Source organism: Dipodomys merriami, unplaced genomic scaffold (assembly GCF_024711535.1).
Source record: "Dipodomys merriami isolate MVZ:Mamm:240054 unplaced genomic scaffold, mDipMer1.0.p SCAF_67, whole genome shotgun sequence".
Classification (NCBI taxonomy): domain Eukaryota; kingdom Metazoa; phylum Chordata; class Mammalia; order Rodentia; family Heteromyidae; genus Dipodomys; species Dipodomys merriami.
The window spans coordinates 7,388,733-7,414,751 of NW_027206257.1; the positions used below are offsets into that span (position 1 = coordinate 7,388,733).

General features: G+C 35.5%; 2 pseudogenes; both read right to left on the minus strand.

Annotated features, from left to right (window-relative positions):
• Window positions 1–26,019, minus strand: part of LOC138815797 (tubulin beta-2A chain-like) — a 135,915-nt pseudogene that overhangs the window by 105,193 nt on the left and 4,703 nt on the right.
• On the minus strand, window positions 10,076–10,175 carry LOC138815805 (U6 spliceosomal RNA; annotated as a pseudogene).

Genomic DNA, 26,019 nt, shown 5'->3' on the forward strand with positions numbered 1-26,019 from the left:
TAGAAAATGGAAGCCACAAATCACCATTCCCTGCTCAAACATTTTTTTAATTCAAGTACAAATATTTCCAAAAAGTGACCAGGTAATGAAGCCTTCTTAATAAAGTATGTGCTTCTTGGAAACACAGTAAGGACAAATATGTTTAGAACTATAAGAAATTAAAATTATTTAAATTCACCAACCATATAAAAATTAAGAAAATAATTTTTAAATATTCATGTTAAATATTTTAAAAGCAAAATATATGTGTCTAAATAATTTACATTGTAAAACTCATGCAAAATTAAATTAATCCTTCGACTCTGAAAAAAGAATTACTCTAAAGAAACAAAAGAAAATAATTAAGTTCAAAATTTGAAATTTAGAAAATGAAATGAATTGCATTCTTTAGTTGACTGAAGAAACTGTAAACCCTCTGTATATCAATTTTATAATAAAAAATGCATGACCAAAGAAAGCAAAAGTACCCATTGATCAATAGCACCAGCTAAAGTATCAGTATTTCTTTTTTTGAGTGTACAAGAAAATCGATGGAGGGGATAACAATGTTCCTTCCATTAAAAAATGTACTCATTACCTTACTTATGTTACTGTAACCACTTTGTACATTATCTTTACAATAAAATTAAATTGAAATTAAAAATAAACTAAATAATATACCAATTAAGAATTCTTAGAAGCCATTGGTTAAAAACTTTGTAAAAAACTGTCTTAGGAACCCAAGAAATATACTTTGATGATACTATTTAAATACTCAAACTTCAGCAGAGAAGCAAAAAGTTTATAAATGTTACAAGTAAAGTAATAAATCAGAATATATTACTATTAATAAAAATCATAAGATGAATTTATAGTGGTAGTCAAATATGTAACAAATGAGACGAATTGCCATTCGTTTGCACTTAATAAGTGAGAAAGAACTTTCTAGGTCTTTTAAAATATATATTAAGATAATGAAGAAACTATTCTGTCACATCATATGATAATCAGATAAAGATGATATTAAAACAAAGAACAGATTGTACTAAGTTGTGGGATGTTAATGTATTTACCTATTTTGGTTGTGGGTAACTGTGGGGATTTCAACTTGGAGTATTGTTCTTGCTAGGCTGGCGTCATATCAGTGGTTAATTATAGGATAGGGGTTCCCTTTCCACAAGAACATGCACCTGATCTGTCCTTTTAGCCTTCCCATCATCAATGGCATCAGAGTTGCACACCAACTTGTCTAGCTGCCTACCTTGGCTGGCCTGGATTCTGCAGTCCTTCCAATCTTTGCCTCTAGATAGTGCAGGATCGTGGAAATGATCCAGTTCACCCAGCTATAGAGTGAGAAGGAAGTCCACTAAACTTTTGGCTTGGGTTCTGTACTCAAGCCTCCTAAGTAGTTAAGAGTAAAGATGGGAGCCCCTGGTGCCAAGCAGTAGCAGTATTTTTAAAAAACTTGACATATATATGAGTTAGGCTTGTGATTACCTCAGGAAAAGAATAAAAGAGCAGTGAAGCATAAAGGACAGTCAGAACTTTAACTAGCTACTCAGAGGCTGAATCAGCTTAGCTAGCTACTCAGGAGGCTGAGATCTGAAGACCACTGTTCAAAGCCAGTCCAATCACGAAAATACATGTGATTATTTCCAAAAAATCAGAAGTGCAGCAGTGGCTCGAGTGGTAGACTACTATCCTTGGGCACAGAAGCTTAGGGATAGTGCCCAGGCACTAACAAGCTTCAGGAATGATGAATACATGCATGAGCTCCTGCAAATGTGCATGTGCATACACACGTGTGCATGAACACACAAACACACCAATGAGTATTTCAATGCTACCTTCTTTAATTTTTTTTTACCTTGTTGTACCCTATTGCCATGTATTGGTTCACAAATTAACAAAATCAGCTAAGCAGCTATTTACATATAACTGATCATGTTTCTCTAAAGTCTATTCTCTTTTTGCAAGCCTGCTTTTATATGACCCAAAAGTAAATTATTCAGGAGGGCAATTCATCTCCCTCAACTCTGTAGTATTAGATGATTGTTTAGGTTCTTCCTAGCTATATGATTTTGTGAAATCCTGCATCAAACAAAGTATTTCTTTCACGAGAAGGGAAGCCTTTGTCAAACAATTAATAATAGGATTTTCTCCTCCTGGCAAGCATGTATAGTTTTATTATCTTCATATATTTCATGATCTGTCTGTGTATGCCAAAGACTGCTGTGAAAATAAAAAGACCATTCTCAGCACTTAGCATTCGTATAACATTCATATGTATGAAGGTATTTAAATATTACTGAAATTGCTTTGGAATAAATAATGTTCACCTTGACTATGTTGAGAAAGAAGAATTGGTTTCTCAGCACTTAGGTAAGAACGTGAGTGAAAGAAACAAAAGGAAAGTTTGGAACAACTCAACACATACATTCAAATGAAACAAAACAACCCAAGAAAACACAAATTAATTCAGTACTTAAAAACCTGCAGGAAATCCTCCTGAGTAACCAGGATTCCAGGCATAAGCTGTCTATTTTTTAAATAGTTTAGTAAATCATGTAGTTACAGAAGTTATAAATTATCATTACAACCTGTGTAATAGATGTGTGTATGTATATATCAATGCATACAGACAGAAATATTTTATCGAATCTTTGTATCTACAGTAGATTTATGAAATATCAACCTTCGTTGTAAAATAAAATGGAAACAAAAGTTATTAAGGAGCAAAACAAAGGGAATTCTCACAAGTTTCTTGTTGAATGGAATATGAATTGCGAGAATCAGTTTGGGAAAACCATCTTAATTTAACATAATGGATAATGGGTATTAATTCCAATCTATCTATTTGCCCATATTGTGCATCCTCACACATGAGTATCAAAATCAAACCACAATTTTTGCTTTTGTATTTAACGCACCTGTTATAATTTAGGGGATTGATGAAGTACTCAAATAAAGATTAAAACAATAGTAAGTGAGGAGATGAGTTAGAGCTGAAAATGTTTTTAAATATTATAATAGCTAATTAAATTGAAATTTTCTTACTTTTACTCTATTGTCATGTCTCTCATTCCCACATTAGAAAAGTATATAGAAGGTTCTCAGTAAATTATGTGTATAATCATGAAAAAAAATGTATTGAAAGAATATGGGCCCAGTGTGGTTTTAGCTTATTGAGACCTGTAGGGGGTAGTGTGTTTTTGAGGCCTTGCAAAACGTTGTGATGGAGATGAAAGGAGGGATGTGCTTATTCTTGAAAATTGTCTAGAGGATTGCTCCCAGAAAGATAGTGACGAATAATTCCAAAAGATACAGCAAAATCACTTCCACAACCATGTTCACTGCTGCACTATTTACCATAGCCATGTTATGAAAACAGCCCAGATGTCTTATGGTAGAAGGATGGTTGGAGAAAGTGGGGCACATATACACAATTGGATTGCACCCATCCATTATGAAGACTGTTACATAATTTGCAAAGAAATAGATAGATCTAAAAATATGTTAAGTAAACTAAGTCAGAGCCAGACACACAAAGGACCCATGTTCTGTCGCGTATTTGGAACATAGGACTTTATGCAAGTTTACACAACAGTATTCACCAAAGCATGCTCTTTGCAGACGAGTATTTAAAAGGTGTAATTTCTTATAAAATTGAACTTTTATTCCAACAAAATGAATACCAAGAAACTATCATTTGGAAGATATGAGCGGAAGTCAAAGGGAAGGAATAAAGAGAGTTATGGATGAAGAGAGGGAAGGTATAATATTCAATGCAGAAACTAGAAGAAATGAAAGTGGGGTGAGGTTTGGAAGGGTATTGGAAAGTTACATAAAGATCCATTGTACTTATAAACTGATTTGTTGAATGGAAATTCCTTCATACAACTATCTAATAAAAATATAATTAAAAACAATGGAGACGGGGCTGGGAAGGTGGCTCAGTGGTAGAGAACTTGCCTTGCAGGCCTGAGGCCCTGGGTTCGATTCCTCAGCACCACATAAGCAAAAATAAAAAGCTGGAAGTGGCGCTGTGTTTCAAGTGGTAGAGAGCTAGCCTTGAGCTGAACAGCTGAGGGACATCACCCAGGCCCAGTGTTCAGGCCCCACGACCGGACCCCCCCCCAAAAAAAAAACAATGGAGACATCTGAACCTTAAACTGTGTTCTCTTCAATCATGAGTCAAAATAATAGTTTCCTTCTCAGAAATTTTCTTTGCAGTTATTTTCCTCAAAATGACAGAAAAGTGACCAACAAAATGAATGTCAATACATCACATTGCATATCCTAAAGAGAAACAATATAAAAATCACAGTAAAAATGTTAGAATTCATCACATGATAAAATAACAGGTAGAAAGGATCAAATGCTGATTGTTTTTCCAAGTACGTTACCTATGGTATCTAATTTAATCCTCACAATAATCCCATAAAGTAGAACTACTTCTATTTCTAATTCTCAGATGATGATATTGAAGTCTTCAGAGTTGGAATTACTAGTACAACATTTCACAAATGGTAAATCTTAGCCTGCGGCCCATTCCCACCGTACCAAATAACTTCATTCTATTTTGTGACTAAAATACCAGCACTTAGTCCACTAATTCTAGGAAAATTTCCCAGAATTATTGTCCACACTCTAATAATATTTCACTTTATCTTTGTTAGAAAATAGGAAACTAAGCGGGATGTCGGTGGCTACACCTGTAATCGTAGCTACTCAGGAGGCTGAGATCTGAGGAATGCGGTTCAAAGCCAGCCCAGTCAGGAAAGTCCGAGAGATTCTTATCTATAATAAACCGCTAATAAACCAGAAGTGGCACTGTAGCTCAAGCGGTACAGTGCTTGACTTGAGTGGAAGAGTGCAGGGACAGTACCCAAGCCCAGAGTTCAAGTGCCAAGACCAACTAAAAAAAAAAAAAAAAGGAAATAGGTAACTGCAATATGAAAACTCCAAGTTCATAATCAATTTATACCTCCCTGGTGAAAGGAACTGCTAAACTATAACATTCTTGATTTCTAGCTCAAAATTGTAGAAATTATATTCTATCCCATGACAACACTGCATCGCAGTCATACTGAAAGAATAATCTCCCCAATTCCTGATGGAAACAGATTGCAGGTCTTATAGACCAATCATTTCCACATTGTAGCTCACATAAGTTGTTTACCATTAGAGGTATTTTGATTGCTTTTTATACCCAACATTTTGAGAGAAATGTATTACTTTAAAATGTTATTAAAGCAAGACTGATATAAAACTCACCTTTGACCCCAGATAAATATTTACCTTTCATATACCCAAAAATGCAGTCTTACCTATCATTAATGTTAGGAACGAGAGGTTAAAAATTATGGACACCAAGACCTAAGCATGAATTAAAGACTCTCCAACTTGTGAATACAATTGGTTTAAAAAGACATCAATACTACTGCATGTTTTTCAAAATTTCTTGTGATATTGAAGATTCAATGATAAAATATTAACACTTGAAAATAACTCATTTTCTTGGGAGTAGAACAGAAAACACAAGATTAATCCATCATTTTCAAATACCTTTATTTTTCTACAAATTCACTCTTATAATTATCAAGATTATAAAACTAACTGAAGTACAGAGCCACAAAGGAAATAATTTAACTGCATCATCTACATTCAAAAAACTGTTACTGGGGCTGGGAAGGTGGCTCAGTGGTAGAGTGCTTGCCTTGCATGCATGAGGCCCTGGGTTCAATTCCTCAGCACCACATAAGCAAAAAGGAAAAAGCCGGAAGTGGCGCTGTGGCTCAAGCGGTAGAGCACTAGCCTTGAGCTGAAGAGCTGAGGGACAGTGCCCAGGCCCAGAGTTCAAGGACCCACGACTGGACCCCAAAAAAAGAAAAAAAAAACTGTTACTAGAAAACAAAGTTATTCTAATAATTAGCTTACCAAATTCACTTATATCCTTTTATTCTATTTCATAATATTTCATAATATTCTATTGCATAAAAAGCCTATATACCCACTTACATCTTCAGATCTTAATATTTATTTCAGAAATGTCTATAGCTCTATAGTCAATGAACTGAAATAATACTAAAAATATTCAAAGGCTTTTCAGAAATTGCAAGACGCTCTCGGGGTTGTTATTTATATTGGAAAAGATATTTGAAAAGCCTTGTTTGTTAAAGTTGTGATAGTTACTTTCACAAAAGAGCCATTAGTGAGGATCCCATTGCATGTACAAAAGAACTTCAAATGCATCCACAATCTGGAGGTGACACATGCTTTTTGTTTGTTTGTTTTGAAAGGTATATCTAGCAAGCATATCCACAATACTGGTTTTCAGTCAATATGATGGGATATTCAAACCTAATAAATACAGGGTTGATTATCTTAGTGAGAATAGATATGATGTTACAAAGAAAGTTATTTTCAACAGAAATCCAGAAAGAGTTTATTCACCTTGTGTTTCACAGGAATAACCAGAGAGTAATACCTGTTTGGTCAAGTCAGTCAAACTCACTCCATGAGTATATCTTAAAATCATAACCAATTTAAGAGGTCAAATACATATTTTGTACTGACAGTCATCTTACAACAATAACTTACTACCTAATTATATCTGTATCTTCTTACCTAACATATAATAAGAGCTGAAAGTGGTCTCTTTTATCTAACTTAATGTTGTATATGCTTTGATTATGATGATGTTATTATTTGACAAATAAAATGTACAGAAGGGTGGCTCCACAGAAATGACATGACAGAACACTGATAAATAAAAACATTGCAACACAGTTAGCTCTTTTGAGCCTCACCTTGTCCACATTGGCAAGCAACATTGCAAGAGCACACACACACATATAAACATACACACATGTGTGCATATGTACACACATATACTTGCATGCTAAATTCAGGGTTTAGTACAAAAAAGTACAAATAAAATTTTAGTGATTAAGACAAATGTTAATTTGCCTTATTACAAAATAATACACAATAGAGTCACCATGGGTGTTACATTTTACTTGCCTCACCACATGTGACCACTTAATTTATTTTAATTAATTAATTAATTCATTTGTTTGGTGTTAATACTAGGCTTGAACTCATGGCCTGGCTCTGTCCCAGGATTTGTTGTTTTTTTGTTGTAGTTTTCTCAAGCCTAGAATTTTACTGCTTGTCCCACAGCTCCATTTCTAGCTTTTGCTGGTTACTTTCAAATCAGAATTTAATGGACTTTTTTTTGCTTGGTTTGGTTTCAAACCACAATCCTCAGATTTCATCTTTCTGATTAGCTAGGATAAACACATGAGCCACAAGTGTGGCTTCTAGTTTTTCCTCTATAGCTATCTAATACACATATTAGATAGTAATTTAAAACTTAGAGTATAGAAGCAAGTTGTACAGTGATGATATTGTCTTGTCAGAAATTTAAGCTAGCAAATTTCTTCTTAAAACCATAAACAAAAATACCATGGTATAATATAAGAGAACTCACTATTGAACATATGAGCTTTAAGAGCTTTCTAATAGATCCATTATTTGTTACCCAACATTAGAAAAAACTATATAATGCAGTAGTAAAATAGAAGTCCTTTGTAGGAATACTTAATTACCTTGTTTTTAAAGATACTTGTTTTCATCCAAAAAAGTAGGCCTCTCTATTGTCTTCATGTGATTTTGATGATTGAAGGTGCTTAATGAGAAGTCAAAGTGTATTACTAATCCTTTGCTATCAATTAAATCTCACCTTTTCTTCTTGGAACTTATAATTATTAAAGAAATAGTTCAGAATCAGCAAGCAATAGTTCAGATTCACACTTCCAGTGCAAGTGGATCACCAGTAATTAATCCTTGATACCATTTTCCACAAAGTTTTGTCACAGATACAATCGGTCTGCCTTCTCTAGCTGTTTTCCTAACCTGAACCTATTCCTTCACTCTACAGGAAAAGTGTGATTCAACTGATTTCAGTCAGATCTGTTACTAGAATTATCAAGGATTTAGATTTTTGTCTGTAATTTGGTCAAAGCTATGTCTCTTTATGTAGGCTAATAAAAATGTATTTACTAATTTCAAGTAAATTCATAAATTCCATTTCCACCTCTTTTAAAAAATAAAATTGTTTGCTCTATAAATTGATCAGAGGCATGGATTTTGTGGCTAGCTAGGTCATTGTACATCTGTCTCTCTCTTCCTCTCTCCCTTTCATGGTTCTCATAGATAATGTGACTGCTCCATAATTATCCTAATTTATTTTGCTTTTATATTTTTGGTTGCATCATTTCACTTTCTGCTCTGCCATTTCCCAAATCATTTACTTAGAAGGCATTATTTCATATTTTCTCATTCCTATAATAAGCTGCACATGAAGACACCACTGGTCCCATTTTCAGTCTGTACCTTTGAATATGGAGGAAAACCTTTCCTTTGCTCTCTATGAATTCCCTACTCTCCAGTTAGAATAATTTCCAATAGTAAAATTGGAAAAAGAGAAAGAAAATCATGGTGAAATAACAGATGTAGAAAATTCACTGGATTTTTCTGACCAGTTCAACCAACGTGAACTATTAGGGAATACATGTGCACCCCATTCCCACTGGTACTCACTGTCTCTGGTTAGGCAATTCTGATGAAGACAAGGAACAAGATGAAAAAGTGAGGAATGTCATCATTTGCAAAAAAAAAATGGAGAAGTATTAAAGCAAATTTTTGTTTGGGCTGCTGAAAATAATTGGCTTACTACAGTGCAGACACTGCTTTCCTAAAAGGCCACTCATGTGAATACTAGGGATGATGATGAATATACCTCTCTTCATCGGGAAGCCTCCAGTGGGCACTTAGACATTGTCCATGAGTTGGTGGCTCAAGGCAGATATTCATGCAATTACTGTGAATGGCTAGACACCCCTGCACAGTGCTTATATATTGAATAATACCAGAGTGGCTGCTTTCTTAGTTCACATTGAGGCAGATACCAATGCCCAAACTAAAGTCCTCTTGACTCCCTTGCATCTTGCTGCTTGGAATAGAAATAGCGAAGATATGCTGGATCGCCTTCTATTGAAGCATTATATCAAACCAGGTCTGAAGAACAACTTGGAAGAAACTGCATTTAATATTGCCAAAAGGATAAATATGTATCACTACCTCTTTTAAATTGTGGAAGGCTGTAAAAATTGTTCTCCTAACTCATAATGGTTTGGTTAAGATTCTTAAATTTCAAAAATGCCAATCCATCTTTGTGTCTGTACAAAATATTTTCACAATACAAAGCAACAGCAATATCTTACTTTAAAAATTCATGGATTCCATAGTATTCTTCAAGTGAATTGCCTGACTGATGTCAAAATGTATTCAAGAGTTGTTTGTATACATCTATAATGATTTCTGCAGGGTTTGTGATTTTTAAATCAGAAATCACTTTAACTTATCTGTTGAAATGAGTAGTACAGAAACTAAAAATATTTCTGGTGCTTGTATGAAAAAAGTATATTTTAAAATACTCTGTATTTTATTTGTATAATGTCCATAATCTATTTAATTCTCTCCTAGATATAATACTTTGAATTATACATTGTTTTATAATATATAGGTTCATTAATAAATGTGTTATTTCAGATAGCATTCCATATAGAAAAAGTTTAAGATTCCTTTTTTTTCCTAGGTCCTTATAGTATTTTATTTCTTTGGGATAAAATGACAATGTTATCCAATTTCAAATGTTTTGTAAAGATTATGCTATGTAAAGGCCATTCTAAGGTGAGGATTTAACGCACTGATGTCAAACTAACTTTCAGTTCAATGAATTACGTATATTGTTACATTTGCCTTTTTAAATTTTTTATTGTGAAAATACTGTACAGAGGGGTTACAATTACATGGGCAAGATAATGAGTACATTTCTTATCAAGCATTGTAGCCTCCTCCTGTATTTACCCTTCCCTTCCATTCCCATCCTTCACCTGCTCCCCCACTCAATCCTCCCTGCTACCCCTCCACCCGCACAAAGTTGTAAAGTTCATTTTTCGACATAACGACTTGTATTTTTGTAATCAATTTTTAATAACTGTTTTTCATTTCTTGCATCTCAAGAATGAAAAATATGGAGTATTTCACAAATTTTCATATCATCCTTGTGCAAGTGCCATGATAATCTCTATATTGTAGTAATTTGGGTAAACGTCCTGCTGAAGCATGTAGTAGCCTGTAAATTTAAGTAGTTATTGATGCAATCTTTATACAGGCATATATCCTTGGTTGACTGTTTGTAACTAGGAAACCTTATTGTTCCTAAAAGTTATTGATCTTACTTCTCTAAAATTCTGTGTATATTGGGAAAAGCTTATATTGTTTGGTCGATTGCTCACATTTGCAATTTTTTTTGTCTATGACTATTTTAAGTCTTTTTCATTTTAAATTTGATCATACTTTGAAGCCTTTATAGCTAGGTCCAAAGATGATTGTTTTTCAAGTACTTATTTATAAACTGAGTTAGCTTTGTGGAGCTAATGGATTCAAAGTAAGTCTTGCTTAAGAGCTACTTCTAAACTTCTGCAGCTTAAAAATTCCTAAATGATGTCTTACTGGTACAAATGTCTACCTGACCCTTTACTCTTCTTCCCTGTAGCAACAGACCAACCAGAATATCTTACCCTGACAGCATAAATTTTCTTATTGGAACAAAACTAATATTAGTTAAAAGGGATCATAGAGAGATAAACAGTTAAGACAGAATCATTTAGGCTAGAAGGTATTTTATCAAAATATAATAGTTTTTTATACCTAACATTTCAATAGTAGCTAAAGCCAAGAAGGTGAAAAAAATTTTCACATGCATGATTACCAAATGTCCTGGCCTGTCTACCATCCATCCAGGCAGGAATTTACACTACTGCCTTTCTTTCATCAAATATTTTCATAGTTACAAGAGAAGTCTATATGTTTCTCCTCGATATTAGGCCTTAAATTGGTAATGTTTTAATCACAGTGTTTCCTCTTGTCTCTAGGCTGTAAATCTCCAAATGGTAAAGCTTTAGGTCCAACTCTACCAAACACTGAGGTAGAAATAATGGAATAATATTTTAAAACACAGTTGCCTTTGATACCCTAACCACAACAGAACATTGCAAAACATGTGCCTTTTTTCTTATATTTTATAGTTATATATTTTATATTTATACGTGCTGATATTTTATTTCACACAGTGAAACTTACTAGAATTAATTGATAATTTGACAAATAAATAGACATTTATTACAATAAATAGATTGGAATATAAATAATAAGGTTTAGAATGTACATTAGAATATAAAAAGTATCAATGCAATGTCTTTGGTATAAACTTGTGATATGTTCTAAGTATTCTTGGTCTCCTGAATTCACATTGTAAAAAAAAAACAATTGTTTTCCTCTAATCTATAAGGGATTTTACTCTGCTGCTCTGTTTATTGTTTTAACTCACTGGTTGCAAAATGTTTTTCTCTATATTTCTGAAGCATTTCTACTGATTGTACCCAAATTTTGCTGATATGATATCTAAAAGGTATTATTCTTCTGCAGGACCCATGGGTCCTAGGATCCCAGGTCTTAGTTATCCTCTTCATCTGATAACAAGGGGAAGATTTCTCACCTAGGCTCATGAAACATGCTAACAGAAAGTAATTGAAAATCCATCTCAATTCCTTATGACCCCGGAATTAGTGGTAAGCAATTGTGTAATGCAATGCAACTTAAAATGAAAGATGAGATCACAAAATCTGAGAGACAGTACAGCAATTCAAACTTTCAGTTTACAAATGACCAGCCCATATGAGTGACCAAGATCACAAATGTCACAAAATTATTTTTAATACCCCTCTTCTAATGATTACTCAAAGATTTCAGTCCAGGATAAGTAGGCAAAAATAAATAGTTCCTAGAACGATAGATCCATAATTGGTCTACCAAGGCTAGGAAAACTTGACTTACAGGTCAAATATAATTCACAAAAACATTAATTGAGAAGATCGTTAATGCTTCAAAATACTGGTACTTCAGTAAAACTTGTTTCTGTAGAATAAAAATGTTATCATTCTCAAACCAATGATAACCTACACTTAATCTCCTGAAAACAGATTCCTTTTCAAATAATTTTTTAAAAATCACATACACCAAAATAACATTTGACAAGTAGACAATATTGACATTACAAAGTTTTCAAGTTTAGGGTGCAAGTTACAATAGAGTTGTTTTATTTACCCAGCACTAATGCCAAACAGGTTCAACCATTCATTAAAGTGTAGAAATAGTACCACCCACCATTTGTGTTTTTCAGTAGGTGCCTTACAGAGATGTGTCAAATAGAAAAACCTCCCATAATTCAAACCCAAACACTAGCTAATAAAGTAAGTTTAATCACTTACTAAGGTACATTTTAAAAAGTCACAAATAGTTGCTTTATCATATGTTGTTTTATGTTTTACCTATCAGTCTAACATAGTAAGAAATATGACTTAAAGTCATGAATATGGGTACTCATCAGAGATGTGACAAACATAAAATCTGTCTTCTATTTCTACCATATTCCTGTATAGTAGTAAATTGTAGTCGTCTTCTTTTTCCAAAACTTATAGGTAGTAGAAAATATTATCCCATGTAAAATAAAATAATCACAAACCTTTTTTCAAAGCCATTTATAAAATTTGGTAGTTAGGAATATATTCTAAGCCATTTTTAAACTTTCTTGTTGACTAAAGATTAATCTTACAAATGGATGAGAATAAAATCATGTCTAGGTGCTTCACATCTCCAGTCTTGCAAATTGTTATTGCAGATGAATGAACTATGGAAATATAAGCTGACATCAGTTCAAGTGTACGCAGGATTGAAACTCCATGGATATTATATAAACCTTTCAAAATATTAACAGTTTAACAGAATGACTATCAGGAAGTTGAAACCAGAGGGGAATAATAGTAAAGACAGAATGAATGAAAAATGGAACAAGGGGCAAGTACAGCTAGAATACTCAATGTACACATGTGATAAAGGAAGTGATAAATCTGAAATACATCTTGGAGAAGGGGTTGGTTGAGAATGATAGAAGGAGTCACTCTGATCCAGGAGCATTGGACAATTAGATGGACATATTTATTGTAATACACTTGCACAACCTTTTGAAATTTAATTAAAAAACACAACAAAAAACAAAAACACACAAAAATCACAACCAAACAGCAATCTCTAGAGAGGATGTATATGACCTCTCAAAATTTTAAATAGTTCATGAAGGGTAGTCTTGGGACTAGTAAAACAAAGCTGTTCAAAGAGGGCAGTTTGGGGTAGCAGAGAATTTTGAACAGATTTAAGTAGATTGTCTAAGGTTGTGAATCACCTACATCTGCTGCAAATATTTTCTTCTGTGAGTTCTCTTTGTCTGCAATGGATACTCCAGTCCTCAGCCACACTTGATAGCTTGTGAAGATAGAATGGAAGAAACAAGATAAAGAATCCATTACTCCACTGGAGACAGAAGAGTCCTCTATGTTTTCTCTCATCTCTCTTCACTACTCTTTCTTCATACTTTTAAGTCAAGTGATTTTGAATTATATCTTTCATTCTTTGTTCTGGCAAAGTAATTAGCCAAACTAATTTCCTAAATATTATTTGCCATTTTTTTCTACCATGCTGTTTACTTGTCCAAGGGAGTCCATTAAGCTTCACCCTTGCATTTGGTTGCCATGAAAATCCATCTATGTTAATGAGGACAAACTCTAATGTAAAACTTTGTCTCCAAAAAATGGATCCAAGAAGCTGTGATCACAAATATTTAGCTATACTTTTTTTCTTTTACCTTGAAAGTCTTCTTCTGTCTAAAGTTCCACAAAAATAAGTACTCCACTACTTTTTGGTTCAATCACTTCTAACCTCAAAGATATATTTTGCTAACAAGATGCTTAGAGGAAACCGAAGTATACTCCACTTTTATGTTCTCTCTTAAGACTCTCCATAGATACCATATCAGGATCAGTGAAGTTATTCTTTGCAAAATTATTTCAATAGATTATTTTTTCTTAGTCTTGCATTTGCTCAGCAAGATGTATGGAATAGAATAGAGTTAAATCATCCATACCTTGGGTAACAGTGTCTATTACAAAGGACAATACTTCTATGTCCTAATTCTATGTCCTCCTCTTAGCTCTTCCCTGATTTCCAATTAAGCACAGCTTCTTGACTTCAAGTCCAGTGAAGCTGAAAGACTATAAGATCTCCTCCCTACCCCACCCCGCTACATCTTCATGGTTTCTCTTTTAAAACTCTTTTAAGTTGCCTCATTTGGACGTAGAATTTATTTTCCTGTCCTCATTCAAACTGTTCTACATTGTAGTGAGCCAAATAGGCTCTGTAAAATCACTTTAGGTAGCAAAAATATTAAGACAATCTATATCAAAATTTTTGGCCTCCCTCCACTGCTGAACTCAGTATGCTTAGATAGGGCTTCTAAGAACATTGTTTTCTTCCCCTTTCAATTTTCTCAATTCTTTTCTGATCCCAAACATTTTGGCTTATGTAATAAGAGAAGTCTTCACTACCTCATGTTAATAAGGATATTATTTTTTGTGAGCTACTTAGAAATGTGTAATCATTGGCGTAACCAATCAGATTTTTTTCTGTGTTTCAGTGCTTCACGTGCAAAGACATTGTGGAAAGTGTTACAAACAGAAAAGTGTGAACCCAATACCTTCTTTCATTTTGAAGGGCCCTTTCTCCCTAAGTATTTTGACCCAAATTATCTTTTTCAAAGAATAATTTGGGTAATTAAAGGTCAATTCACAAAATTTGATGTCTTAGTTTTCTTAAGAACTTTGAATTTCACACAGTGAGAGTATATTTCCTGGGTAAGGACAATTCTCAAGGGAACCTACAGGATTTACAGTAAGGTTTCTGAAGTTTGTTTAGTGTGAAAATGAGCTATCTTTACCCACATTGCTCCCTCTCAACTAGGTCTCCATAGCTTTCTTTGCATGAAAGCCTATTTTCCCAGGCAATTTTCTTAATAGGCTAATTTGTTAAAAATTTGAACAATTAAAATATACCTGTCATAATTTTTAAACTCTTTTGAAATTCCTTTATCAGAATCACGTTTTCCCCAATCCTAATTCAACCTTTTCCATCAAAAACAGTAACATGTTGTTTATATGATATAGTGTCCATGCAACTATTATTTTCCAGTGGCTTTATGTGTATATATGAACATATAAGCTGATGCTGAGCAAAATGAACTCCAAGGTATGGAAACAGAGATTTTTTTGCAGTTGTTTTTAATGTACTATGTGATTTCTATTTTCTTTGGGTTTTCCACCTATGGTTTGGCATTGGCTGTATTTGATTTTGTGCCCTGTGTATTGTGTATACATTTACCTTAATTAGGGAAGGGAAGAGAACAACAAAATGGCAAGACAAAGGACAAAGGGCAAGCCAATGCAATAACAATACTCACAAGACAATATGTTGGAAATGTATATTAAAACTTGTGAGGAGTATTGAGGTGAAAGAAAACTGTAAGAAAAATGAAAGAGGGGGTAAAAAGTTTGAAAAGTTATGTTTTCACTACCTTACAATTACTGTAACCCATTGTTCACCAATTTGACAATAAAATTAAATTAAAAAATAAGCTACATAAAAAATAATTTCACTGTATTGTTATAGTAAATATTATTTTATGTAGTAACTTTTTAAAAATCAATATTATTTGGCATCTAATTTGAATTGATTACTCCTTTTTTATCAGAGAGTCATCAACTTGAATGTTATACAATTAGACAATATTTTCACAATAAACTTGACAATATTTTGAAAAAAGGAAAAATTTTGTACTTTCTCATACTAAAACTGAATGTAGTTTAATTCTATGGAAACCCATAACTTTTAAAAGTAAATGAGTTGTTAAGAGGACAGAATATATGTGTTCCTCAAAATTCCTATGACTAATAACTACTCATTTTCAAATTCTGAACATTCCATACCTGAGCGATTCAAAACAGTACCTGTTTGCATGTTAAGTAATTTTGCAATAGATGCAGTTTCCAGTGGAGTGTTACAGATTGAGAAGTCAACAGAAAAATAGCCACATTCTGGTAGAGGATAAAATTATGAAGCATCTGTAATTAATTCTTCAAGAGTAAGCAAATTTTATCAGAGAAAGCTATAATTTCTATGAACCATCAATCCAAAGATTTATGCCATAAAGTCATCCTAGTCCAATAATTTCCAACTTGTAAAGTGCACCTTAATATTCCCTTAATTCACATCATGAATAGCTTATCTCTATTGTGAAAAAAATACTACACCTCTGATAATGTGATTCTCTCCTTCTTCTGGAAAGAATACTACAATTAACTGGGTTGCATCACTTTTCCCCCAGTAAGATTCTTGAGATCAGAACACTTGCAAATGTTATTTATATTTATACTTTTTTAAACTATCACAGATATTTAGGATGCTAAGGTCAGAAGATTATGGTTCAAATATCCAATAAACTCAGAAAAAGTCAGACACAAGTGGCACTGAGATTGAAGTGGTAGCACACGAGCCTTGAGCATAAACAGGCTAAGAGACAGTTCCCAGGCCCAGATTTCAAGCCCTAGGACAAACCAATAAAATAAAAACAAACCCCAAATGTAGCATTTTTCTCACTGTATACAGAGGCACGTAATTAAGGAAATTGCTTCCTGTGTTACATATAGGTAGAAGAAAGAAGATGTCACACAATTATTCTCTTCATACAATGTTATACAAAACCCTCAAAAATTGCAATTTTTCTATATTTATAAATTAATATCGATTTGTTGGCAACTCTGTCTAGATTATTTACATTATCATTTTATACATGAATTGTTGGAATTTTCTATTAACTAAGATCTAATTATAACTCTCTTGAAAGCATATTCTAGGCAAATAAAATGCCAGAATCATTTGTGAATTTGTCAATTAAACCCTCTACTCAAAAAGAATTTTGTAGTATCCTATAAAATATGAAATTAGAAGCAAAACTAAACTATTTATGTTAATTCTAAATTCTATTTTAGATTCTAGCTAACAGAATCCAGAAACACATAAAAAAATAATTCACTATGACCAGGTAGGCTTCATCCCAGAGACACAGGGATGGTTTAACATACGTAAGTCAATAAATGTAATCCAACATATCAACAGAGCCAAGGTCAAGAATCACATGATTATCGCTACAGATGCAAAAAAGGCCTTTGACAAAATTCAACATTCATTCATGCTAAAAGCTCTGGAGAAAATAGGAATAGAAGGAACATTTCTAAAAACAATAAAAGCCATTTATGACAGACCAATAGCCAATATTATACTTAATGGGGAAAAGCTACAACCAATTCTCCTAAAATCAGGAACAAGGCAAGGATGCCCACTGTCTCCACTCCTCTTCAATATAGTCCTAGAACCTTTAGCCAGGGCAATAAGGCAAGAAAAAGACATTAAAGGGATCCGCATAGGGAAAGAAGAAGTTAAACTATCCCTTTTTGCAGACGACATGATACTATACCTCCACGATCCCAAAAACTCCATCCCCAAACTCTTAGAAATCAGAAATCACTTCGGCAAAATAGCAGGATACAAAATAAACCCACAAAAATCAGTTGCCTTCCTATACACTGATAATGTACAGGAAGAGAGGGAAATAAAGGGAGCAACCCCATTCACAATAACCTCCCAAAAAATAAAATATTTAGGAATTAACCTAACCAAAGATATAAAAGAACTATTTAATGAGAACTATAAAAAGTTAAAGAAAGAAATTGCAGAAGACACTAGGAAATGGAAAGACCTCCCATGCTCCTGGATAGGCCGACTTAATATAGTAAAGATGGTAATACTTCCAAAACTAATATACAAATTCAACGCAATTCCTATTAAAATCCCAATGACGTACATCTCTGAAATACAGAAAACAGTCCAAAAATTCATATGGAACAACAAAAGACCTAGAATAGCCAAAACAATTCTAGGGGATAAAGACAATATGGGAGGGCTATCCATGCCGAACTTCAAACTCTACTACAGAGCTATAATAACAAAGACAGCATGGTACTGGCACAAAAACAGACCCAAAGACCAATGGAACAGAATAGAAGATCCAGAAATAAATCCACAGGCCTACAGCCAGCTGATATTCGACAAAGGAGCCAAAGACATACAATGGAAGAAACATAGCCTCTTCAACCGCTGGTGCTGGGAAAACTGGGCAGCCACATGCAGAAAACTAAAAGTGGACCCCACCCTATCACCATGCACCAACATCAACTCAAAATGGATTAAAGACCTTAACATTAAACCTGAATCTCTGAAACTACTGCAGGACAAAGTAGGAGAGACACTTGAACTAATAGGCACAGGAAGGAACTTCCTGAACAGAGTCGCAGGGTCACAACAAATTGGAGAGAGACTCGACAAATGGGACTACCTTAAAATAAAAAGCTTCTGCACAGATAAAGCTATCGCAACCAAGCTAGAAAGACAACCAACTAATTGGGAAAAAATATTTACCAGCAATATATCAGACAAGGGGTTAACATCCTGTATATACAGGGAACTCAAGAAACTAATCCCTCCCAAACCCAACAAACCAATTACTAAATGGGCAAGGGAACTAAAGAGGGACTTCTCAAATGAAGAAATAAAAATGGCAAAGAAACACATGAGGAAATGTTCATCATCCCTGGTGGTGAAGGAAATGCAAATAAAGACAACCCACCTTACCCCAGTCAGAATGTCCCACATCCACAAATCAGCCAACGACAAATGCTGGAGGGGATGTGGAGAACGAGGAATGCTATTACACTGCTGGTGGGAATGTACACTCATACAACCACTTTGGAAAGTAGTCTGGAGGGTCCTTAGAAAGCTAAAGATTGACCTCCCTTACGACCCAGTCATACCACTTCTAGGCATCTACCCTGAACAACAGGAACCAATATACAAGGACACGTGCACCTCCATGTTTATTGCAGCACTGTTTGCAATAGCTAGGATATGGAAACAACCTAGATGCCCCACCACAGATGAATGGATCCAAAAATTGTGGTATCTATACACAATGGAATACTATGCAGCCATTAGAAATGACAAAATAATGGCATTTGCAGGGAAATGGATGGAGCTAGAAGGAATCATGTTGAGCGAGGTAAGCCAAGAATGAAGAGACAAACAGTACATGGTCTACCTGATAAGTGGATGATGAATCCAAAATGTTAGGTGATATGACAAAACTAACAGGACTTAAGAAACAAAGAACTCCCACTCATCTGGTTGAACCACTACTAAATATCCCCATGCTGCTGATCACATATATGGTATATAACATATGAGCACCGTTATATATTACAGACTGTGATAGACAATTTGCTCCAGGAAAGTTAGAATGAACTTGTGACTTTAAATGAGCATCATTATTCCACAATACTGTGAATTTCCGGAAATTATGTAATCACTTAATCACAATCAAAAAAAAAAAAAAAGAACCTTGGGGAAGGGAGGGAGGGAGGGGATGGTAGGGGGAAAACAATGGAGGGGGTAACAATGTTCAAGAGGAAGCGGAAGTGTACTCATTGCCTCACTCATGTAACTGTAACCCTCTGTATAGTATCTTTACAATAAAAAAATTTAAAAAAAATAAATTCTATTTTAGCAAGATCTACAAAGTCCTGCTTTAGATGAACTTTGAAATTTCTCTAGGCTTAAGATTTTGTAATCCTTCCTCATTTCTTTGGAATCCAACAGAATGATGCTTACTTACTTTTTCAAATTTTGGGTGGGAATCATGAGCCATTTTGAATCTAGGAATGTTCTGTAATGAAGAGAGCATTTAAAACAAAACTGAAGATTATATACGAGTTGCATTTCAATAGGAAACTTGACTTCTCAAAACATAATAACAAAATTAGCCCAAACTTCCAACTGTGTATTCCTTTCTTGTTGTTTGGTTTGTTTTATTAGACAAAATTATACTACCTGGTCCAGGAAATGTATCACCATTTAATTCCACTCTCTAATCTCCTGCCTTAGTCTGAGTGCTAGAATTCCAGGTTTGTATCACATTGCCCTGCCATGTTTGTTGGTTTATTTAATCTAGACATAGACTAGCAATTCTGAACTTCTCCAATGATATTATCCACTAGACAGACTGCTCAGAGTGTTTATGTACTATTTTAGAAGATCTTCTAACATTTGACACAGGATACGATCATTTTCAGATGCACCTGCTGGGATCTCTGATTCATTCGATCCCTTTAATAGTAATTACGTGACTCTCTTACTATCTCTCGTCCCTACCTATGTAATAGTCTCAAACTTTTTTGAAGAAAGTTCATGAGGACTTTCTAAAATTAAAATTCATCTCTTAATTCTTACTCAGGACATATTTTCTATTGCTATTTTTAAACTTTTCTACATATTCTAAGAGTTGTTTCATTTGTGTATTTGTGTGTGCACATATAAGTGCCTCTGTGTGTATGTGTATGTTTGTATGTATGTATGCAAACGCCTCAAGCTCTTATTCATCAATCTTGCTCATGCCTGGTATTCCATCACCTGAGACATTCTTCCAATTCAGGTTTTGGCTGGTAGTGTGGAAAAGACTGTTCTGCCCAGGCTGCATGCAAACTGAACTTCCCAGACTGCTTTACATTCTTAGGTTTTATATCTCCAGAAGTATCAACTTTTAAACTATGAACATTTTTGTGAGTGAAAAGTCTAAGCTGTAGCCCACATTTTTAACTCAAAAATTCATATAAAGATAGATGAACATACACATTGCATATGCTGAGTGTACACTGTTAGAAATGTGATCTTAAGCTGCGTGGTGGAGAGATCTGGGGATTGGGGTTCAAAGCCAGCCCAGCTAGGAAAGTCCCAGAGACTTTTTTCTCCAATTAACTACAAGAAAACTGGAAGTGGCACTGTGGCTCAAGCGGTAGAGCAGTAGCCTTGAGCTGAATAGCAGATGGACAGTGCCCAGGCCCAAAGTTCAAGTGCCAAGACCAACAACAACAACAAAATGCAAGTAAAGGAAAGAAAAAGAAATGTGATTTAGCCACTAGTTCATTGCGAGTATAATCCCTGCTCTCTCGAGATGGACTTGTTTTTCCAGTTAAGTCCATGCCCTTATATCTGACTTTCATTGGAACCAGAATTATTCTTCCATTCTATTTTTAAAAATTTGTGCGATTAGCAAACATGATTGAGAAAGGGAAAGGCCTCATACTTCATATTCCACTTAGGAACACTCCCATAAATCTACATATTGGACTTGGCTTTATTGTTTCGATGTTGTCTTATTTGTAGTCTTCTATATTGTATTGAACCCTTATACTTAAACACAGAACTTCTCTTTCTCCTATTGTTGCAAATGTTTCTCTTACTGTTAATTCATGTGCACTAGGGAAATAACACACAGCAAATACACTCACAAAAAGAATGATCTGAGGACCTTCTTCCCATTTAAAATTTGGCTTAATTTGCAGAACAATTATGAAGTTTGAACTAAATGTACTCATGGATAACATATTTATAAGCAATATAAATTTTATATTTTCTCTTTTACTAAGTTTTCTCTGAAACACCTATTACCTCATGTCCAAAAGTGTCCTTGTGTTATTTCAATGAAGACAGAAAACATTCATTAGACCTCAAGAAGCACCAATGATTGTTACTGGACTTTGTGGAAACTGAACCCAGGAGAGGAATTGAACACAGAGAAATGATAAAGTTCAAATTAACTTGTGCTTTCCTTTTTACTGTACAAGAAAAGAATCCCAAGGATTGAAGGAAACTCTGTCCCTTACTTTTTCCAGTGTATTTTTTATTCATATAAACTTGTCTGTAAACTTCTACTTGAGAGTATTACAAAAGATAATAATGTGCCATGTGAAGGCCAGCATAGAATAAAAGGAATTAACGTTGTTGTTTTTTAGTTAGTTTGTATTTGTTTTTGCCAATTGTGGGGCCTAAAGTCTGGGCCTGGGCGCTCTCCCTCAGATCTTCATCTCAACGATAGTGCTCTACCACTTGAACCACAGCGCCATTTCTGACTTTTTCTGTTTATGTGGTACTGAGAAATCAGGGCCTCATGCATGCAAGGCAAGCACTGTACCACTGAACCACATTCCCAGCCCCTAATAACATTGTTTTAAAGTTGTTCTACTGCAAAGAAACAAAGACATGGAGGTTTAAAAGTGTCTTATGTATGGATATTTCATCCCTAAGAAGATTCTCTTTTGGCAGGAGTCAGTTATCAATTCCTTTAGTCTGGTCCTGAGTTCTCCATAGCAATAAGGATTCCAAAAAAGCAGGATCTTGTGAATATGTTCAGCACAAGTAGCCTCTTCTCAGAGCAGTACTCCTTTAAGGACAGTCCCAAAGAAATATCTGGGGGTTGTTTTTGTTTGCTTGTTTGTTTAGTTTGTCCTGGTTCTGGGACATGAACCCAGGGGCTGGACCCTGTCCCTGAACAGTTGTCTTTCTTGCCCACCTATCCTCAAAGCTAGTACTCTACTGCTTGAGCCAAAACTCCACTTCCGGCTTTTTTTAGTGTTTATTTAGAGATAATAGTTTGACAGACTTTCCTGCCTGGATTAGCTTTGAAATAGGATAGTAAGAAAGCCAAGTGATATCGACAGTATGGACTTCTCCTTTGAAAAAAAATATTAGATGAAGTTTATTATAAAGCTAATATTTGACAATTTTTAAAAGAAGAGAATATGCCCAGCAAAGAAGCCATAACTTAAATAACTCAGTGAAAGTAGGTGCACTGAATCATTTTGTAATTATTTTTTATGCTTGGAAAGATTACTATTGACCTTGTCATTCCTTTTGGGGAAACTGAAAGTCATATTTGCACTTTTTTTGTGGGCGCTGTCCCTCACCTCTTCATCTCAAGTTGAGCACTCTACCACTTTAGCTACAGCACCAATTCTGGGTTTCCTGTGATTAATTGAAGATAAGGGTCTCATGGACTTTCCTGACAAGGCTTGCTTTGAACCACAATCCTCTGGTCTCATCCTTCTGAGTAGCTAGGATTACAGGCTTGAGCTACCAGCACCTGGCTCATATTTGCATTTATGTGTACTTAATGACACTATGTAGACAAAGAATGGAAATTTGAACCAAATGATGACATTGCAGCTTTTCAGAAAAATTGGGGTAGGAATAAATATGTCCTCATTTTTCCATGTTGTTATATTAATGACTCATGAGCTATGGGACTCTTACATTAGCATCCTCTGCCATCTGTGTAGGTGTTATTTAGTACTAGGCAATATTCATAGAGTAATATAGAAAGACTGAGGTTTTTAGAAAGCAAAGGAGATCAGGTATGAAAGAACAGCATAGAAGGAGATACATTTATCACACAGAGATTAAAAACTAGCCTAAGAGATTTACAATGTTAAAGGCAATGAGGTATAAACCTAGTTGATAACTAGTTCTTCAATAACCCAAAATAGTTCCCTAGAACAGTTTCTGGTATATGTTAGTTACTATCATTTATTCCTTCCATCTGGAGTTATTCCTTCTCTTCTATCACAACTATTAGTCTCTGCCTTTTTAGTGCCATGACTGACCAAAAAGATTTCCAAATCTCACTTAGACTAGCCTTCTCTGTGATTACCAGTGACTACTCAAAAGCCTGGAATCTTTTAATTTCCAGAATTCATCTTCCCTTGACATCTAAGTACATTCCTGGCATTAACTGCAGTGATCTAATGAACAAAACATTTTTTTTCAACACAGTATCCTAATATAGGCAAAATGCATGAATTAGGGACTATTGTCAGGTATCAGTATGGAAGGAGCAATTATATATTCCAAGTATGTGTTCTTTATTTTGCATTTACTAACTGTTTTCTTTTGTTTTTGACAGTCCAGGGGGCTTAAACTCAGGACTAGGGAATTATTCCTGAGCTTGCTTTTTTTTCCTCAAGGCTACCACTCTACCACTTGGGGCACAGCATCTCTTTCAGTGTTTTTCTGTGAGGAATTGAACCCAGGCATTCAGGCAGGCTAGGCAATCACCACACCATGAAGTCACATTTCCAAAGCCCTAAATGACTTTCTTAAGATGGCATTATATTTTCATTCCATAACTATGTATCATAATTTTGGCCAGGTGCTAGAAAATAACATACAAAAAATACTAAGTCCAGTAAGGCTGGATGGACAATGAATAACTGTTATAGTTTAGCCAGGGCACAGAGGGGCTTACCTCATGAAGCTGGTTCAACAGGCTGAGCAAGACAGCTCCTAACCCACAGTTTACCTCCAGAATGAGAGGGCCACCTTGGGTTCCAACCACATGGGGACGCTGGGAGACCTCCTCCAGCACACATTCATCCAGTTCCTGTGAGAGAGAGAAAAAAAGTCAGAATTAAACTTAAGCCGGGTGCCCATGGCTCAGACCTCTAATCCTAACTACACAGGGGGCTGAGATATGAGGATCATGGTTCACAGCCAGCCCGGGCAGGAACGTCTGTGAGACTCTTATCTCCAAAGAAGCACAAAAAACTGTAAGCGGCGCTGTGGCTTAAGTAGTAGAGTGCTAGCCTTGATCTGAGGAGCTCGGGGACAGTGCCCAGGACCAGAGTTCAAGCCCCACGACTGACAAGAATTGGACTTCTCACCACAAGAAGTGGACTGAATAGCACCCATTGTCCTAGGGAGTATGGCAGAGAAGTCAGGCAGAGCTTCCTGTGAACTGGAGGTCATGAGTATGTCACCTGGCTTCTCCTTGCCTCAGTATCCCCAGCTGCAAAACTAAACACAGTGAAGGATCCCCTTCCTCATGGGGACAAGGTAAGGATGAAAGAGAGACATGTTTTGTTTCATAATCCCTCACCTGTTCCACGATTAATAAGCTCCACGTGAGCCTTTTCCAGGTATCTTCCTTTCATTTGCTCACAGAATTGCCAGGAACCGTATCTAATGGCCGCTCCCTCTGTGCCCTGTGCGAGAGATCCCTCTGTATAAATCCCTTGTTTCCTCACAACTGTTCCAAGAGGAGACTGAGGTCCAAGAGTTGAAACCTAACCCAGGGCTTACCCTGTGGTCAAGAATTGACTGCTGTGCACTAAGAGTTTGAGATAATCCATCTAAACTGATGACTGAACATGGTGCTACATGTCTACTATCCCAACTACAGAGGACCAGGCCTGGTGGAGCATGCCTGTCACAGATAGGAGTACCATGATCCAGCCCAGCCTGACCATATATTTAGTCTCTATTTTGGAAATGCCCAAGACAGAAAGGCTTGGCTCACATGGTGGAATACCTGACTGGCAAGCCTAAGGCCTTGAGTTCAAACCCTAATATACCAAAAAGAATCAGAGGCCCAGTGCCAGAGGATCATGCCTGTAATCCCAGCTACTCAGGAGTCTGAGATCTGAAGATCATAGGTCAAGATTTAAAATAGGGTTGGCCTCAACCATCAGACATCATGATGAGAAGACCCGGAGTCTGACTTATGCTGGTGCACTCCATACTCGCAGGGTGCATATCCTTACTAAGTGCTGGCCACACACTCTGTCCCCCTGGGAAACCACCCCCTGTGAGACGCACCCCCAGGTCCTACCAAACTGCCACTGCCACCAACCAGGCCCAAGGGAGTAGAGAGCTCCAGGGCACACAAATCCCTTGGTCTTGTAATTTAAAGGTGATCAGTCCCCTTCAAGCACCTTACCCTTCCAGGTCCCTGGACCTCAGCCATGAAGCCCATGCACCCCCCCCTCCCCTCGCGAAGATAGCAGGAAAAGTTACCAAAAGGTTCGACCATCTTTGTTGTAACCCACTTCTACACACACACAAATCCAGACTGGTGACAGAAGACTTATCCATGCAGCACCTGAAATTTGCCAATTGATCACTCACCTGAGCACTGTCAGGATGTACAAGTAGAAAGATGTTGAGAGCCCTGCAGGGAGTCTCTCTGCATGATAAGCTTGACTATCTCGCTGGAACATCTCTCAAGGTTATTTACAGAATCTG